Here is a 7,107-nt window from a genome sequence, read left to right on the forward strand (position 1 = left end):
GGAATATCTTAACAGTAATTGGTCTTCTAATTTCCAGATTACAAAACAAAGAAATAACACAAGGATAGGCACAGTCGCTTGTGAAACATACCTGTCGCTTCAAAACGATTTCACAAAATGACCGTTTTAAATACATTTCTTAAATCAGCAAACATCACATAAAGGCAAATTATCATAATTGTTTTTTTATTGGTTTTCTGTGAAAGTTTAGACGAATCGCGATAAATACAAGACATAAAGGGACAAACAATAATACACAGGTACCAACAACCATTAAATTTTAAATCTTCTATTGCGAGAAACAAAGTTCTTCCCGGTGAATTGTTTTAGTAAGGGGAACACAATTGAAAGGATTAAGTGTCCAAACTGTTTGTTTTTAAAAGAAGAAAACATTGAACTGTAGAACCCGATTGAACAGAAGACAATCATCTTGGAGACAGTTAGCTACTGCCCCCTACTCTTGAGGCCCTGTCCACGCTACGCCGGAGAAATTTAAAAACGCAACAATCACCGGTCGCTTTGGATTTGTGTTTGCGGAAAACTCGGTCAGGAAAATCACACGATTATCGTGACAATATCGTTTTGGAAAAGCTCCGTTTTCAAAATGAGTTCCGTCTACGCGAAAACGAAAAGCTGGGCATGGCGTTTTCAAACCTCCAGTTTGAAGAGCGTTTTCGAAAAGCTCCGTTTTCGTGACGGATTGTGTGGACGGTAGGCCTAACCGAAGAAAGAAAGCCGCGTTTTCAAATTCCTCCGGCGTGGTATGGACGCTGCCTTAGATTTTGAACTGGCGTTCTTGATAACCATGTATCTTGTATAGGTAAGCACTACAGTTTTACGACACAAATTTACTTTCGCGCATTTGACCAGTGTTTTACCTATACAAATGCATTAAAGTACAACTCGTCTTGCTAGTGCCTATGTTCTAGGAAGTTTCTTCTCGCCGTTTCGTTATTGTCGTTACCTGCGCGCTACCAATTACATCGTTATTTTAAGGAGAAATTAGATGCCGATCACTATCACTTGTGTGTTAAGTGTTAAGTTGCGCTGGTGACCGTATAATTAATCAAAAGGCCTGTTTGTATATGTTGGTCCTATCATATTGTAAATCATTAGTCAGTGAGAGTAGGTCACTCAAAGTACTCGATTAAGTTCGAGGAAGGAAAAACGTCTTATCAGTCATGTCGTAATAGTTTCATATATAGGGCCATAAGGGAGACTACAGTCTTGACGGTAATTATGCACCCTATTGAAATAAAGTGTTATCATCATTATCGTTTTCATGAGCTGATAGAACTGACAATTTTACGATGATAAAGCTGCTCCAAGTCCATGATCCCGAGAGCATTTTCTTTCGTTAACTAATTACCTGCTACCTCAATGTTGACAGAACTGTTTTACACGGGCCTTGTACGAGTAGAATATTACGCACACTGTGCAAGCTTTCTGTTCAGCTGGAAAAAGTGGAAAGAAATGATCGTTTGTTGCTATTCTAGCCAGATAGTATCATTTTCCGCCAATAGACCATATTCGTATTCTCTGTATTGGACTGGAACTAGCTTGCAATGGAGGCTCGTGGCGGGGAATATCATTAAAAAGGGATAAATGCTATTTGCATTTGAAACGATTCCCCGCATTAATATTAGCCTCAGTTGCAAGCTAGTTCCAGTCCAATACCGAGAACACTGATATGGTCTATTATGAAACGTTAAAACTGCTGAAGCTGAATCTCATTTTCTGCCACCTTCAAGCTTTCAAAGCAACGAGTACAAACTTTCAGCTTCTCCTCGGCTTGGGTTAAACATGTTGGATGTATATAAAACTGCATTCTACTTATTTAATCATAATCTCATAGCTCGTTCCTCTTACTCTTAGGAGAGAACATCAGATTCTGGTAAAAATTTGCTTTTACACTTCCTCGACGGAACAGAACCGTCACATAGATGGGTTAATTTTCTTGACGGAACAGAACCGTCACATAGATGGGTTAACTGTCTAGTTAAATTCTTTTTAGTTACAAATACCCGGCTACAATATATTCCCAAAGCTCAAGAATATAGTATTACATGTCGTTGTCTTAATTTTTAAAAAAAAGGTCAAAGGGAGGGTGGTCGGAGGGAGGGACTTTCTGAATCCTCATTCTAGAGAGGGTGGGGGCTATATACATGTATGTGTTTTGCCATCTGATAACTCCGGGTAAGAACCACTCTAATCAATTGATTTTATTTTACAGCACTTACCAAGAGTGCAAAGTGTACATCTTAATCAAAGGCAACAATATCGGAATCTACCACAGAAACAGCTCCGGTATTTATATAAAAAAATCATTTGGAATTTTGTAATTTTTTAAATTAATTTTATTGGGTTATTGGGTTAACCATCGGGTTATCGGTCACCATGCAGTGAGAAAGCAAGCTGGAACTCGGATCTGGCAGACAAAGGTTTGAGCCCCTGGTGCGTGCTCGCGATGTATCCTATCCTTTGGCAAGGTACTATACTCCACCTGTGTAAAGGGACACTGGCAATTTGGACATGTATTCCATTGCTGGACAATTCCCATCCTTGACAAGGAGAAACGCAACCAGCCACTGGTTAATGCGCAGTAAGAAATGAAACCTCAGGTATTGTTAAGGATCAAAAAGCCAAGTTTTAAACATACCGGAAGACAACATATTGTATCATGATCGTGGCTTAAACATTACAGAAAGAAAATTGTATTTCACACACGTGTACGGAAGGTTTCAAGGGCAATCAACCTAACAAATGTTATAAACTAGGAAAACTCGTGGTCAAGCCTTTTGTGACAAACAGTATTACAACAGAAAGAGAATGATGATGATGATGATGATGGTGATGGTGATGGTGATGGTGATGATGATGATGATGATGATGATCATAATAATAATATATAGATATATTTCTATTTCTAGAATGTTAAGATAGATTTGACAACATTGTAAACACTCCTAATCTAAATAGTATTATAATAACGTAAATAATTCTGGAAAGAAAATTAAATCAACAAAGAAAACTGTAAAAAATATATTTTACCAATATAAAATTGTCAATTTCACACTTCGTAATAAGCTCTAAAAGTCTTGGGTAAACAATTGACTCACTCAACTGTATTCAGTAGTAAATCTGGAAAAGGCTGATATATACCCTACAAAGGTTTTTAGGGGCTACCTTTGGAGCATCTTACTGGCATCAGAATTGTACACTTTGACTTGACTAAATGTGAGAACTTAACTTTATAACAACAGCACTGTCACCAGCTTTGTACATAAACAAAGTTATGGCATTAACTGGCTCATAATGGAAGTTTTATATATATATATATATATATATATATATATATATATATATATATATATATATATATATATATATTTTCAACTTCATCTCCACACTAACAGACCGAAAAAGAAAAAAACAAAAAAAAAAACAAAAAAAAACCACACTGTATACAATGAAAAATACTTACAATACAATGCTACAGTACAACATTTATCTACTACTTACTTGGTTATAGTTACAGTACTTACATTCCAGAAAACTTTTTCCCCTCCCCCTATTGTATGTATATGATATTATTTAGGCATGATTAACCCCTTTTACAGTTTTTACAATAACCTCTTGGATTTCTACCTTGCTTAAAAGAAAAAAAAAAACCGCTGATAATTTCACATTACTTATATTTCTACCAAAAAAAAAAAATGCTATTTATTACAATATTTTTTCCTTTTTTTTCCTTTACTAGTTACCACACGCTGTTACATAATGCTGGTGCACACTTTCATGTAATTCTTAACGACTTAATGATTCACATTACTTATATTTCTACCAAAAAAAAAAATAATGCTATTTATTACAATTTTTTTTTTAAGTGGTTACCACACGCTGTTACATAATGTTGGTGCACACTTTTTACTGACTGAATGATTTTGTTTCTAGTTGATCTGAAATATTGTGTCTAGATTTGGGGAAGCATGCTCATTATAAAAAGCGTGTACAAGATAAGAAACAACAGAGAAAAGGGAAAAGGAACAAGGACACATAAGAACTCAAACTGCTAAGGAGGCCGCAAGTCCAGGTGTAAGGTTTTGGAAAAGTAAAGAGTAAAATTGGAAAGAGAATTGAATGGCAAAAGGGGAGCTGCTAAAAGAAAGAAGTGGATTAAAGTCACTAAAGTCATTAAAGTTAATAATAAAGTGAAGGAATTGAAATATGTTCTGTGGACTGTGGTTTTCCTTGAAATGATCCCCACTCAGGTCAACTGACCCTTTCATGGCCCCAAAACTAATCTCCTCTAAAATTTGCTATATTTACAGCAAAAAGCACATGTATGATGACTATGTGTAGCCAGACTGACAAAATTGTTTAAAAGACAAAATTATATATGTAAGCATGGCAAAGCAAAGCTTTTTGCTTTCATTACCCAGTAGTGCATTTCTTTGATTAAGTGGCAATTATTTCAAATTTCAGGTTTACAATATCCCTTGTGGGTCTTCGTCAGTCTGTCCACAGACCCTCAAGGAAAGTATTACCTGCAGGCGATTTGAAAGCTAGGAGGTGGCAGGGCTGGGGAAAGACAAAAATAAAGGGTCTGTGAACTTCTTTTGAGAAACTGAATTCCCTGTTTCTCTAGAAACAGAAAATTCCCTTTGGCTCAAAGGCAATCAACATGTCATGACTGTGTCAATGATCATGGCGTGTTATTTGAAGCAGTTGTTGTCACCTCATACAGGGTAGCTTGCCACCAAATTTATATCATGTGACCGTAATGTTACACTGTCTATCTTGACACAAAACTGTGTAAATGAAAGGTAGCCCACCTCTTCGGTGGAATCTTTGGATTTCAAACTGTAATATCCCTAGTCGTGTTATTCAATCATGAAATGTTTTCCAAACTCTACTTGAGTATTTCATGCTCTGTTCTGTAAGCAATAAACATAAGATCGCATGGGCAGTCTGTTACTTCTTGTGGCCTCCCTACTGCAAAAACGAGAAGTGTTGATGGATAAGGCCCTTTCCCAAACTGATAGAAAATATGGCTTTGTAGCCTACTAAAGTAAGATGGTTTGATTTCCCCCCTCATTTACTTTTTTATGGAGTTGAAATAGTTCTTTGATGACATACTCCAACATACTGTATGTACATGTGTAATAATGTATGGATGTTGTTTTGCATATTTTTATCTTTTCAGATGTTGCTCAATTTAACTTAGGAAGTGAGGGCAGACTGAGGTGATTAAATGAAAAGTAGCTAGATGACATGGAGGAGAGGAAATAAAGAGCATTCTTTTACCCAAAGAAATCCACAGACATAATGTATATTGCATAATGCCCACACTCAGAAAAAAAAAAACTAGTTAGTAGCAAAAATGTCTGTGAACAGATTAGGTCTTCATGAACTCCAGCTTCATTTTTGTACTCTTTCATTTTTGACAAAAACCAGGAGCTACATAGTGTCTTCTGACTTGTACTTCATTCTAACTGCTTTCAAGGATTAAGTAATGATTTAATGTTTGTATTAAAAATTTAATAATTTTGTGAAAGTGGAGACACTGAGGATGATCAAGCAAAAACCGTGGCATTCACTAACATTAATGATGACCCCAGAAATACACTCCTAATGGTTTCTTTTGTGTAGTTGCCTCAGAAACATTACTGTGAATGTTTTAAAAATCGCTTTAGAAATCTTATCATTTACAGTGCTTTTCATTGAATACAATAAATGATAACACTCTAACATCTTGAAAGCAATAAAATTGCACGATGCGATAAAAAACATGCTTGCGTGAGCACCACTGAAAGCGATGTGGGAATTTACTAGCAAGGAAAGGACTTTAACTGAATTACCAGCGATTCTTATAGGAAGCTGCTAAATAGAAACCTAAGCTAGGGGGAGTGTAAACTATAAAGATCTATCACTAAAACAAGATGAAATAAAAACTTTGAAAACTGGGGCTCTGCCACGTGTTGGACTTAGTATAATAGGCTGTTGTATAAAAAACCGAGACTAAAGGTACTTAAGGTTAAAAAACGTCAACACTTGAAACTTATACTAAAAAACAAGCATAGGATATAGTTTGTACTTACACATCGGTTCCCGCTCGCATTCTAAATAGGCAAGGGTAACTTAAAACTTAATTTACTTAAAAACACGTACTGTGCAGGATAACTGAAACCTGAAATACTGGCGGAAATATGCCGCTAACACTATCTATATACGTCCACGTGTAAAACTAATGACGTCATTGCTAAGCAACAAATTGGCGAATCAGAAAGGATTAAGATTACTCACTTAATTAGAGAAGTCTCTATATAGTGTTCATTACAGTAATAATGGTGTCTAGCAGCTGTTTATCGGTGGTCATGTGTGGAGATGATTCACCCGTAGGGTCAGAATTTGTTCACTTAAGAAACGGTGAAAATAGATGAAGTCTCGCACAAGAAAACCACCAGGCCAGTTGGTCGATGTTAACGTGTATGTCGGGTATCGACCAATTACAAAAGAAAAGACAAAACAAATCCATTACGATCGCAACAGTTTCATACTCACATACAATATGTAAATTGCAGGCCGTCTTAGTGTAGTTGAGGCACTCTGTAGTAAATATGAGGGCCATTAAATTCATTTCCATTAAGAACACTCGATATTCATAACAAATAATGCCAGGCGCATTCGCGATGACCGAAAGACCCTGGACTAGCTATTGCTCTGTCATTGTTCGATCGAGAAAATGCAAAATACAGGGCTTGCTTCTCATCATCCGCATTGCATGCGAAGTCCGACATCGTGGAGAAAGCCTTGAGCTAGAGGATGTTCTGATGGTGTTCATAAACAAGTGGCAAAAAGGGTGACGATTACACAATGCGTAACATGCCAAAAGACTGTCTGGAGAATTGCCTCGAAGCTGATTCCCGTCCCCGGGGGCCGCGCTCCTTTTGGTCAGCACCAAGAATCGCGACCTCTGGGTAGGTCCAGTGAGATTCCGATTCTAATTGGCTTTGGAAACAATAGAATGAGACTGGAACCAATTGGTTGATATATAGTTAATATGCTTAGAGATCATGGCCTGTTCTAGGCATTCGGTTAGTATTA

Source organism: Orbicella faveolata, unplaced genomic scaffold (assembly GCF_042242905.1).
Source record: "Orbicella faveolata isolate gen_17 unplaced genomic scaffold, um_ofav_v1 contig_1, whole genome shotgun sequence".
NCBI classification, from domain to species: Eukaryota; Metazoa; Cnidaria; class Anthozoa; order Scleractinia; family Merulinidae; genus Orbicella; species Orbicella faveolata.